The sequence below is a fragment of the Diceros bicornis genome, chromosome 1 (genome assembly GCF_020826845.1).
Source record: "Diceros bicornis minor isolate mBicDic1 chromosome 1, mDicBic1.mat.cur, whole genome shotgun sequence".
NCBI lineage: Eukaryota > Metazoa > Chordata > Mammalia > Perissodactyla > Rhinocerotidae > Diceros > Diceros bicornis.
The window spans coordinates 87,244,599-87,257,604 of NC_080740.1; the positions used below are offsets into that span (position 1 = coordinate 87,244,599).

A 13,006-nucleotide genomic window follows, 5' to 3' on the forward strand; every position below is an offset into this window, starting at 1 on the left:
TTTCCGGGAAACCTGCTTCTGCGGAGCCCCTCATCACAGGGCTCTCTTTCCATGTGAGGAGGGAAAAAAAGGTGAAATGGAATATAAATAAAAGAGATAGATTGGCTTTAACTGGTTCAAGATGTTCTAGGTTGGGCTCCTTCAGTAGCCACCGGCAGACACCATCCCTCTGTTCTCCCAGGCTCTCGGCTGCAACGTCAGAGGCTCCAGAAGACAAGGGCGGCTGGGGTCGGCTTCCAGAGTGCAGCTTGGGAAGCTTGGGGAGGTGTAGGCTCAGCTCAGGAGTTATTGGCTGCCTGCCAGGCACCTTTTGATGGACGCCTGTTCCCAGGGCCCTCAGCAAAGCCAGCAGTGGCCAGTGTCTCTATGACCACGTCAGGTCAGTGGTTCCCACTCACTCTTAGCCTCACAGACAGGCTCCTTTGTGATCACGTCCCTGTTCTGTGTCCCTCTGTCACCCGTCCAACCCATATACCAGCCACGTCTCATATACTTGGATATTTCCCAGTTGCCACTACCCCACATACCTCCTCCCTTCTGCTCTGTCCAGCTCTGAGCCCCAGGAGTCAGATAACTATGGGTGTGTCACCCAGGCTCCCTTACCCTGCCCACTGGCTTCCCGTTGGGCTTGACGGATGGTGAGCCCCACAGGAGATTTGAGGAGGGAGGGGAGAGAGAGGTGGAGGGACCCCCTCCCTGAGGGGTCCTCTCAGGTTGGCTGTGTGTCTTGGAAGTATCAGATCCTATCAAGATGGCCCTCTCTACATAATTTTCTCTTTCTGCGTTCAGGTAACTGCTGCCTCCCTTCCTCCTTTTGAGTCCGGGGTTACAGCCCCTGGAGTCCTGCGCTGTCTCTTGTGGCTTCCCTATATTTTGCCCACCTCTTTGTCAATAGTCTGTTTATAAACCCTTCTTGAAATCTCTTAATTTGAGTATTCCTGCTGGAACTCAGACTGATATATACACTATATTATTTTACATACCTGTACCTCTTTCCATATTTTTTCTCCTAGCAAGAATTCTCTTCTTCTCTGTGGGTACCTGTTGAACTGCTCTTCATCCTTCAAAATTCCACTGCAACGTTACCTCTGTGAAGCCTATCTTGAGTTTCCCATTAGAGTTAATTACTTCCCCCTTGGCCTTCTATCCCTCTTCGTGATATTAATCTTGTCCATATGCCTACCATCCGCATCCTAACTCCTTGCTAATCAGACATGTCCAGACTTTCTCTCATCAAAATTTTACAGTGTTTAATTCCTTCACAGTCTGATTAAGTGACTGTCTAAAGTGCCTGCTTCAATGCCTGACCCAGAGTAGATGCTTAATAAATGGTAGCTATTGTCAGGCTACTTCATACTAAAGTATGAATGGCTATGTGGTTTATGCATTAGCCCTCCCAAGAGCAGCTTACATTGATAAGGGACCTTTTAGAGTTAATATTCCCTTCAATGAATTTCTAAATTGGCAGAGTAGGGTGGGGGGTGTGTCAAGGGATCTTCCTCTGTGGCTTCTCAAATTATATCAAGTGCAAGGCCTCTCTGTCTGTAGGTCTGAAAAAACAGAGACTCTCTTCAGGTCAGTCTCGAGCATGCAGAGCTGCTTGGAAAGAAGACAGGTTGCTCAATAGTGGCCTGGGGGAGCAGCGTCTGTGGAAAAAGACAGATGTGACTGGACCCATCTCTGCTCGGCTAATATACCCTTCCAGTGCTATTGGAATGTGATTTTCTAAATTGTGACTGGCCAACTTTCTTCTCTTGTGGTTGAGTTTGTAATAACATAGACTATGACTCTAGTTTTGCCAAAGTGGAAAAAAATGCCATCCAACGGATTTTTATGGTGGTTCTTAAACATTTTTTTAATATTATTAAAGATTTAGCTCAGTATGCCTTTAATGTCCTGCTTTGGGGCTGATGAGCCAGGGCACAGACTTACGAGGCTGGGTATGGGCAGCCGAGGGACGCTACACCTGGGAGGTGCCAACCCTGGCTAAGTTGCTCAGTGCAATTTTGCCTAAAAATGGAGCTACCTACGTAAATGCAAATCCAGAGTATTTTGATCGTCCATGGCTTGGGGCAGAGATCAAAGCAAAGTGTCTTACTCCTCATTAAGTTCAAGAAGCCAGGGAGCCTTCTGTCTTCCAAAGAGTCCCAATACATCCTTCTCAGACTGCGGAGAATCACAGTTCATGTCCTAGGTGGTAGAGAGGCTGGGCTGAGTGGAACCGCCTCGTGCAAGCTGATCTCCTCCCTGCTCTGTGGAGAAGAGCGGGCCAATCTGACATAGTTTCATCGTCAGGATGTTTGGGGGCATCTTTTCTAACAGGGTTGGTCCCACAGTTCTTCATGCAGCTGGCAAACTGGCAGGATTCTTGGGAGGAACCGGAAGTGGTGTTTGCTGAGTGAAGAGTGTGGGAGCTTACTTAGTGTCTCTGAGCGGTTAGGACGGAAGTTTCTCAGTGGGGTGATAACCTCAAGTGAGCAAGATGGAAGGCCCAGGGACTCTGCGTTTTCTGCCCTTCCCCCTTCCCCCAGCTTCTCATGTCAGCAACATCCTGAATTCCCCTCTTTTGGGAAGCTGTCATGTCACCACTGTGAGGTCCCAAAACCCGGGAAGGGAGGCTTGTGAACTGGGCTGCAAAAGGGGTTTGTCCTGGTCACTAACTGCAGCCCTAGTGACCTCCTTTCCGCTGCCTGCCTGAGCTCTCCAGCCCCCACCGCGGGCTCCCGTCTCCACACGGTCGTGGTCTCTCCCAGCCTGCGTGCTCTGATTACACACACCTTCTACTGCTCTCTGGTGGCACCTCCATACGTAGTAGATGCTCAGTAAGTGTTTGTCAATGGAATGATCCTGAACTTTCATCAAATATGCTCTTAGTTACCCTGAAATGCCATTCATTTCACCTCTTCTGCCTCCGTGTTTATTTTCTCGGATTGGACCCAGTCTTGGAGGGCACTGCCATTGGTCTGAGGGGAGGGACGTGCTTGCTCTGTGTGTCTGGCCTCAGGATGGCATTACTGTAGTTGCAGCTTTATGACCTGTGGCTATCTGACTGCAGCCTTCGCTCCCCGTTGCAGTGTGGAGCAGGGCGAGCTCTCTGAGTGAGGCCGTGGTTGAAATGCTCCTTGTTTCAAAGAACTGCATATAAATATATTTAAGACATTTAAAAAATTTCCAGTCAAAACATTTTGGGAAGAACAGCCAGCTTTTATAAGGAAAATAAAAGGGCAGTTTAATGGCAAAGATGTTCTGAGTAATTCTATGCTTGAGTGACTATCCAAGTTAAGAGGCTGTTTGACTAGCATTTTCAGGAATCGAGGTCTCCAAGCTGACTTGTCATCGGAGCGTCTTCAGGGGCTCATGTGGCAGGGCCCTGGTCATCTCACTGAGTGTTGGACCTACTCAGAGAACAGTTGTCCCTCCCCGTCCAACCATGACCCCACCCCAAGGTCTCTTTACACCTTCGTGCCTCAGTTTCCCTATTTGTATGACACAATATGGCAAATGTTCTGATGCAGCCAATAGGAGACCATGTTCAGAAGAGGGGTTTGTCCTCATCCGACCCCATTCCCTCCCATATCCTAGAGGTCGCCTCTCCCCTCTTGTTGCTCCCCAAATCTTTTTTACTCTCAGCTAGTTTCCAGTTTCTTCCCCTCTTACATGTATGCTGATAATAAATTGAGGGGTATTTTCTTTAAGGACACCCTAAACATAAAGGAGGATTCTGTAAGGTCAGAAGCCTTCGAGGTGCAGATGAACAAATCTCTAATGATAATATTTCAGCAGAGATTTGTTTTTTTTCTTTTTTTTTTCCAAATGAGAGTCTTTTCTAAAACCCATTGTGGTGGTGGAGGAGCCTTTATATAATTGAGATCATAGTTTGCTTTTTCTGCTTATCATTATATGTATTTTTTCTTGTCGTTAAAATTATTTTGTAGGCATCAACTTTTTCAACATTGTTTTATAAAAAATTTCAAACAATGCAGGAAAAGTGAAGGAACTTTATAGGGAGCCCTTGCATACCTACCACTTAGAGTCCACATGCATTAATATTTGACTCTACTTGGTTTTATCATATATCTCTCCACCTAGCCCTTCCTTGCTATATCAATCCATCTATAACTTTTGGGGTACATTCAGAGTAAGTTGCAGGCTTTAATACACACCCCCAGTATACTTCAGCATGTGTATTGTTAACTAAAGCTCACTATTTGCTTATGGTTTTTTTTGAACATACAATAAAATGCACACATCCTATGTGTACTATTTGTAGACATTAATTTTTTTTCTTTTTTTTTTTGCTGAGGAAGATTTGCCCTGAGCTAACATCTGTGCCAATCTTCCTCTATTTTGTATGTGAGTTGCCGCCACAGCATGGCTGCTGATGTGTAGTGTGGGTCTGTGCCCGTGAACCGAACCCTGGGCCATGGAAGTGGAATGTGCTGAACTTTACCACTAGGCCATGGGGCCGGCCCCTAGACATTAATTTTTTGAATATCACTTCTATTTTAGTTGCATATCCCCACACTTGCTTACTTAACAGTTAGTTAATTAGGTAATAACAGCCAAGTGACTCCTCTGTATTCCTTGTTTGGAAGGCGGAGGCCTGGGGGGCTCCTTTATTCTTCAGTGAGGAGAAGTCATTGTTGCCCCATCCTGGTCCCCATCCAATCTGATCTCTCAGCATCCTGGCAATGGATGCAGACCCTTCCCCTGTTCTCTCCCCTCCAACCCTTGGTGAAGGAGGCCTAGGGCCACTTCCAGAGCCCCTTTGCTGCAGCCTGGCCTGTGTGGCCAAACCCAGAAATGCTGACTCTGTTACCATGAGGGAGTTAAATAATTGTAGACCTCAGCTGCCACGCTAGCAGTAGTGAGGCACTTCTCAGTTTCAGAAGAGCTTGCCTCCATGTTATTTCATTGAGACCTCACTGCAGCTAGGTGGGGTAATGATTATAACTACTGTACCTATTTCTCAGGTGGGGATACTGAGGCTCAGAGAGGGGAGGTCTTGCAGCTTGGGTCTGGATCCAGGCCTGCTTGGCTCCATGTGCTGAGCTCTTCCTGTGGCCCCACAGAGCTCTCACCTGAGCGGAATTCCCAGGCTGTGAAACAGTGACAATGCATACCACTAAATATGTGTCAGAGTAAGTTTCTGGGAAGTTTGATTTGGGCACAACGTTAAACTGGCTGGGGGTTTGCATACGTAATGACATCATTTGCTGCTCATGTGACAGGGAGACATGTAGTCTGGTGGAAAGAGCATTGGTTTTAGAGTCAGCTGACCTGGACTCTTCATATCTGAGCTGTGTGACCTCAGGCAAGTCACTTATGAAGAACCAATATTTTTTGAATACATGCCCAATGGGGGACACATATAATCTTATTTAACTCCCCCTCCCAACACCCTACCGTTATTTTCAACCTTGCTTTATAGATGAGGAAGCTGAGGCACAGAGAGGTGAACTAACTTGCCCAAGGTCACACAGCTGAGGAACCCAGGCCCTAGGGCCTGCTCGCCTAACCACAATGCTACATTGCTGCATCTGCAACATGGGGATAACCAGGCCCCCCTTACAGGTGCTATTGGGACTCTGAGGTCTGATATGTAAAGTTTTATCTCCAGAGAAATAAGCTGTGGTCCCTTTTTTCATGGTCCAAACACAGAGGCCACAACTGGATGCCTCTGTACTAAATTTGGTCCACATGGTGTTTGCTAGAGAGTTCTGTTCTTTTAATTTGGAGTGTCAACACTTAAAAATTAAGAGCATGTACACAACAATATCTTTTTCCAGCTTGCCTTAAAAGATCTGAACAGCTGCCCCTGTTTGGGCGTAAAGCAGTTGGCTGGCACTGAGGCAAACCTCCTGCTCCCCAGTTCTCCACAGTCCTCACCATTCCCTCTTGCCTTCCCCTTCCTGAGGCTGAGTGTCAGTGGCCATTTCTCATCCTGCTTGTGTTGTGGCTTTTCTGACACCAGACCCACTTCACTCATTGACTGCCTGGCCGCTGTGTGCATGTGGATTTGTAGACAGAGCAAAACCAAATAGCTCAGTAGGGGCGTATTATTATTATTTTCCAAAGGGAGCCACAACTCAGGTCATTTTTGATCTATGAGATTCAAAGTTCAGGGTGTTCTCCTGACAGTCAACTCACACGTGTGCCTAGGGGTATTTGGAAGGGATTTATTTGCCGGCTCGTCACAAAACATCGTACAGAGTGTGATGCTCTGGTGAATGCTGTGGCTGTGTCTGGGTTGTCAGCTTTTTTCTTGGTATTTTCAGCATATACCCCACCCTGGCCTATAGTTTCCTTGTGGTCGCACAGGACATTCCAGAAGATCCTCCGTCCTGATCATGTACCCTATTCCCCAGGCTCAGCTCTGAAAGTGTAACCACGTTACCTGGGAGAGGCAACATTAGCACAGCTTTTCCCCAGTGGTGGGGGGGCAAACATTTAGGTGATAACACAAGCACTTAAAAAAAACAGTTGATTGTTTTGTATTTATTTTCATGGGTACTAGAAAAATATAATTAGCACATCAAGTCTATGATCTTAAGAATATTATTGCTTAGGAGGAAGCTAAGTTTTAAAAAGAGTTATTTTAAAGTCCATTTAAAGAAGAATAGTAAGTAGATGCTGCTACCAGTAAGAAGTCACAGCAAAAATACATGGTGTTCACACACGAATGACCGAAGTTTGGGGAAAAAACTGAAGTTTGGGGCCTCTGTCATCCTCTCCATCCTCTTTGGGTCAAGTCCAGGGGCAAGAGACAGGGTCCACCTATCTCATCCCTTGCTTTACCTCCATCTCCCCGCCCCACCCCCGGCCCCCGCGGAGTCTGGGGAGCCTTGACCTGGATACGGGATGGGATGGAGATGGTGGGAAGCTTTGCTCTTCCTAACCACAGCTTCTCCTACGTCTATTGTGTTGTCTTTGCAAATAGGCCCTTTACTGGCTTCAAAGGGACTTTTGAAACTCAAGGCAGGAAAATATTCTTGTGCAGTGCCATCTCTTCCTTGGGGTGGAGAATACAGAGCACCCTGGCAGCTGCATGAATGGGGGAGTCATCATGGGGTAATGGGAAATAGCGAGAACAAAACAAAACCGACTAACCAAAACGCTTATTAGTTAATATTTTTGAAGAAATATCCACCATACATGGATGTAGCAACTATATATACGGACAGCAGTTGTTGGAAAGAACATAAGGATTGAATTGAGTAAATGAACTTGGCTGAATGACTTCATCTCTCTGAACGTCAGAGAGTTTCCTCCTCTATAGTTTCCTCATCTATATAATGGGACTACAAATAACACAACCTGAAGGCTTGTTGAAAGGACTGAATGAGACATTGTGTGCAGAGTGGCATGTGTAAGTGCTGAATAAACGGTAGCTCATAGGATGATGCTGCTGGAAGGACTGCACAGGCAGAGTCTTTCTTCAGGTGTTGGTGTTAATTTAGGGAGAAAGAGGAGTTCTATCTTGAGGTTTTGTGTTAGCGTTTTTGCCCATGAGAGCATCTTCAAGGAGGGCATGGTCTGTTGGCATATTAACGCCCATGCTCTAGCCACCATTTTCCCCTGCCTTTGTTTGGTCTGTGGGGACAGGGAACATTCTGTTCTGTTGGTCATAAGGCAAGACTGTGGGAGTGGAGGGCAGCTCTGGCACTTGGCTGCTTTCTAGATTGGGTGAAAGCCAGTGAGGACTGGCTACAGTCCATCGGATCACATCCAGTAGAAGCTGCTCTCCCACCTGGCTCCCGGGCCTGAAGCACAGTCAGAATTCACTGAGTCTCAGCTGAGGGTCCAGTGGAGGAAAGGGGGCACATGAGCACACTACCTTGAGTGCAGAATTCTCGTCAATACAGCGTTAGCACAAAGGACAGAAATGGCCCAAAGAAACTAGCTTGGCTTCTCCCAGAAAGAACTCCCCACTGAAAATAGATTACTCTCCTCTCTTTGGTGGGTTTTGATTTAACTTCCAGTTATTTTCATTGATTTTGCAATAACCACATTTTCTAGTTTCTGTATTTGATGCTCCCCTCAACGGTCCCCAAAAGGATCCAGCTCTGCTGACAGACATCTTGACTTTAGCCAGTGAGACTGTTTTCGGACTCCTGGCCTCTGGAACTGTAAGAGAATGAATTTCTGTTTTTTTCAGCCACTAAGGTTGTGGTAATTTGTTACAGCAGCCACAGGAAACTGGTACACCTGGTTTTCCTTCATTCGATCAACATATCTTTGATGCGCATCTTCTGTGAGGTGTCGGGCATCCTTTCCCTGTACGGTGCTTCTGTAGGGAAGGGTCCGTGGGAGATGCCACACCTTATCCAGTTACAGCCGAGTCAGTGACTGGTGGAGGAAGGTCGAGCGCCCTGCTCCGCAGAGGCTCCAGTGGTTCTGTTTGACGGCTGGGCTCTGAGTCTGAGCTCAGGGGTCCCCTCCAGGAGAGGAGAAGATCCAAGGTGTCCTGGGCGCTGTGGGACGGGGAGACAATCATGCACTTGTACCTTCTTCCCCGCCACAAGGAGAGCCTGGCTTGGGCTGAGCACAGGGAGCAGCTGCTGGCATCTTGACCTGTGTGACCTGAATTAGTTTCCTAGTACCACAAATGTAGTGGTTTAGCACAGCACAGGTTGTTTCTCTTACAGTTCTGGAGGCCAGAAGTCAGAAATCAGGCAAGGAGGCCTGGAGGCCTTAGAGGAGAAGCCGCTTCCCTGCCTTCTTCACCTTCCAGAGGCCATCCGCGTTCCTTGGCTCGTGGCCCCTTGCTCCGTCTTCAAAGCGCGTCACTCCAACCTCTGCTTCCAGCTTCATTCGGCCTTCTCCTCTGACTCTCACCCACGCTGCGCCCCTCTTATAAGGATCCTTGTGATTACATTGAGCCACCTGGATAATGCAGGATGATCTCCCATCTCAAGATCCTTAACTTCATCACATCTGCAGAGCCGCTTTTTCCAGGTAAGGTCATGTTCACAGGTTCTAGGAATTACGACGGGGACATGTTTGGGAGCCATTATTCAGCCGACTGCATGCCCCCCAGAACAGGAGGTTGCCAATGCCCTTTGAGCTTCGGCAGAACCCTGGCCCACAGCTCTCTCTGGAAGGGTGTGGATAGTAATCGGGGCCTGAGGCCAGCCTTTCCCTGTGTATGTGTGAACACCACCCGATTTGAGGGCCACGTGTAGCTGGGTAATGGGGTCCTCCATGGCCCTTCCTGAAAAGAACATAGAAATGTGATCATGAGATTTTGTAGAAAGCACTCAGTAATTATGGTAGGACTCAGGACTCGGGGAGCTGGGTTTCAGCGAGCTGCCTGGAAAGAGTTCAAAGATGCCTGTGACAGAGGGCCTGTTGATTTTCTTTCCATGGTGCTATAGCTGCTTTTTCCGTGAGAGCTTCCTAACTTCTCTGAAGCCAAGCTGAACATTAGTCTAAACCCCGACGTACGTTCATGTTGACCAGGACGCCGGTGAGTGTCCCTTGTCTGCCACCACAAGAACATTATGTGCACCAACTGGAGTTTGGGTTCCTCCAAAAAAAGATCTTGGACCACAGCAATTGCGCTGGATTTAAAGGTCCATGGGGTCAGTGGAGGTGGGTGGGGTCTGCAAACATGGCTTCGAGAACAACTGGAGGTCCTAGCGAGTGGAGAGAATAAAGAGAGGGCAGCGTTGTGAACACTGTGAACATCTTTTTAAAGAGAAGCAGCATTTGGAAGATGCCTGAGGAGTGGGGCCCAAGCTGTTTCTAAACTGCCGTGATTGAGTGTGTTATTTGCAGGGATAAGCTAGGTAGGGAATACCCAGGCAGCCTTTACTTATGAGTTAGCCAGGAAGTTTGGTTGAAAATGATAGAGACATAACTTAAACTGGTTTAAGCAAAAAAGGGAACATTTTGGCTTAAATGTCTCAAAGAGTCCATAGATAGAACCTGCCTTCAGGCAGAGCTGGATCTGGAGGCCCAAGGAGAAATCAAGATTCATCTCTCCCTATCTCTCAGTTCTGCTCCCTTCCCGTTAGCACTGTGGGAACTCTGGACTTGCATCCTATCAGCTAAGCAGGCTCAGTGGAAAAGGACAGTGTCTTTCCCAATAATTTCAACTGCAGTTGTTGGACTGATCCCTGTTGGCTTGGTTTGGGCCATGTGACCATCCTTAAACCAATTCCCATGTGTCCAGGAGGGTGTGGTGCTCTGATGGCTGGGTCTGGGTCTCTTGTCCCTCCCTGCAGCCACGGCATGGGGTCAGACCTAACTGACCCACAAGGCCTGAAAGTGGAGGAAGGTTGGCTCCCCAGGGAAAGTAGGGTGTTGTTAACAGAAGATGGAGGAGGAGGTGCTGGTGAGGCAGAAATAGCAGAACGTCCATGGCAATTTACAACGTTGGAAGAGTTTATTAGCTATTAGATTACTTCCTAGTAGAAGGGAAGGACTATGTGTGTTGTATCATTTTCCTTAGCCCTGCTCCTCGGTTAGGGGGGCATATTCCATTAGACTTTAAGACAACTGGGATTTATTTCATGAACCCTATGAAAGTGGAGAACAAAACACTGATTTTGTAAAAAAAACAAAGGATTTGGAGATCCTTAAAATTCAGAGCATTATCTTTCCCAAGTGAGCTTCAGGGGACAAAATGAACAAAAGATGCTTATGAACATATATAAATTGTACCCAGAACTACCTCTCCAGTGAGAGACTCTGGGAAGGTCCTGTTACTCTTTGACACTCAGGCTCTCCTGGTGCTGTTAATAAGGGGAGGCTTGTTCTGGCCAGTTGTTCTGGCCATGGTCCAATGAAGCTTGCTGCATTCTATCTCCCAAATTCCCCTTCAATTTCCTGTGGAATTCTTCCCTTTTTTTCTTTTCTTTTTATCTTTTCTTTCTTGAAATTGTTAAAATTCCTTTTCCAGCCTGAATCTGCTTCCTGGCTATTTATAAGAGCTGTGTGCCACCCAGAGGTGGCTGCTTTATCAGACAGAGACATGAGCATTTGTCTTTTGTGTCCCTCCTTAATTTGAATGTGGAGTGAAATGTGACCAGACCTAGGATTTGGTCAGGTGCCACCATGTCTAGAGGATGGCAGTAGCAGTTAGGATACTTTGCTTTGCAAGTAACAAAAAAAACCCAACTCAAACTGGCTTAAATGCTATGGGAATTTATTGGCTCAAATGTCTGGGAATTGTAAGGCTTCAGGCACAGTTTGATCAGGCTTCAGCACTACTTCTCTCACTTCTTTCCATGAGGGCAGGCATTTTCATCTGCTTTATTCACTGATGTAACCTAGGCACTTAGAACAGTATCCAGAACAATAAATATTTTTTGAATGAACAAAATTATCTCAACTCTGCCTTTCTGTGGGTTGGTTTGGCCTCAGGCAGTACAGATCCGTGGTTGAAGAGGCAAAATCTTCTTCTCTCTCTCCTGTCTTTCTTTTTCTCTCTCCTCCCCTCTCTCCCAATAGTGTTCCCACTTGCATTATTATCTTACTAAATCCTCACAATTGCCCGAGCCTTCTGGCATTTTAAAAGGAGGGAAACTGAAGCCAGAAATCTGAAAGAATTTACCTTTGAACAGCCCTTTCACCATCCCCTGAAAGACTGAGGGCAGATTTTTCAGACCGTACCTTCCGTTTACATTCCCCATGAGCAGCTGCTTCTCAGCCAGCTGGACGAGGAGCTGAAATTCATTCTCTAGTCCTGCTGGTCTATATATTCTCAAATTGGCAGAAGAACCCTTTCTAATCATAACTGCAGTCAGTTTGTAAAATGGGAACACGTGGCAGCTCCACTCTTCCACGGGGAGGGCGGACAGCCCTGCCCCGCCAGGGAGAAGCACGGCTGTCACCCCCAGGTCCACCTCGGGCCGGGTCCCTGGAACACTGATGGGGCTCTACTGAGTCCAGCTGTTCTGAATTTAAACGCTTTTATACCTCCGGAACATCCCAAAGCCCACAAGGTCTTTTCTCAAATGAATAAATGCATTTTTATTGTGTTAACTGGATTTCCAGTTATTTGCCTCAAACATTTAACTTTTTTCGTCCTCTTATTTAATATGTCTCATGTCCTTGGGCTGAACCTCTTGATAGAGGAATGAGAGTGTTTCTGCTTCTCCTGGCACTCCTTATGGATTGTATGTCAAAGAAACACCCCTGAGGACTGTTGAGCCCTGACACCCTTCTGGAAGACTGACTTTGGTGAACCAAATCCCAGGTGAGAAGGAACCTGCACGAACAGAATCCAATGAAAATTACTTGATTTGAACTTAAATCAAGACCCCAAGTCAAAGGCAGCATATGACAGACCCCACAGAGCTGCCAGAATTTGTAAAACGAGCCTCTCTTGTCAGGCTGAGAATCCACAGAGGCTGGCCAGAGATAACACTGAGGAGAAGCCAGGAGTCTCTCCAGTCGCTGTGTGGAATTTGCAGTAGTAGCCTGGGCCAGGGTCCACAGAATTGCATGCATGCTCCACCAGGCCGTTCTAGCACACCATGTTTCCTAACTCCTCGTGAACCCAAACGACGAGAAGACACCATTAGCAACCTGATTGCCAAGTTGTACCTTCCTCTCGATCCCCCAGATCGGGTGTTATCCTTGTAGGTGTGATGGGGACTGTGTGATGGAAGGTGGAGCAGGTAGGTGAACATGCACCTGGCTGAAGAACACTTCTGGATGAATGGGTGGGGCTTATCTGCGTGGAGGTCCCTGGGTGGGTGAGGGCTTTCCTTATCCAGCATTTTCATTAATGGCCTCGATAAAGACATGTGAGGTAGGCTTATCACATTTGCAGATGAAACAAAGCCAGGAAAGAGAGACAATTCTATGGATGACAGAAAAAAGCTCCAGGAGATCTTAGGCTCCAACCAAACTTGAAGTGTAACAGACAACGACGGAAGTCTCACGTGTAGATCCGTGAATTCAAGTCCGTCATCTCGATGTCATGGGGAAGGCTTGCCTTTAACTCCCTTCCTGAGCTTCCAACTTGGAATGTCTCTCTGTTTGCCCGTAAAGC

General features: G+C 47.1%; 1 protein-coding gene across 5 annotated transcripts in view; it reads left to right on the plus strand.

The window, feature by feature from the left end:
- The window catches only part of LOC131408961 (uncharacterized), a 238,637-nt gene that overhangs the window by 143,831 nt on the left and 81,800 nt on the right, over positions 1–13,006 (plus strand). For 3 of the 5 annotated variants that reach the window (XR_009220839.1, XR_009220843.1, XR_009220845.1), the window contains one exon: positions 8,649–8,958. The exons of 1 other annotated variant lie outside the window; for it this stretch is intronic. The gene's annotated coding sequence lies outside the window, so the exon portion shown is untranslated. Of the gene's footprint in view, positions 1–8,648; positions 8,959–9,377; positions 10,663–13,006 lie in introns of those variants that run through there. One more of the 5 variants, XR_009220840.1, reaches the window with a different exon arrangement.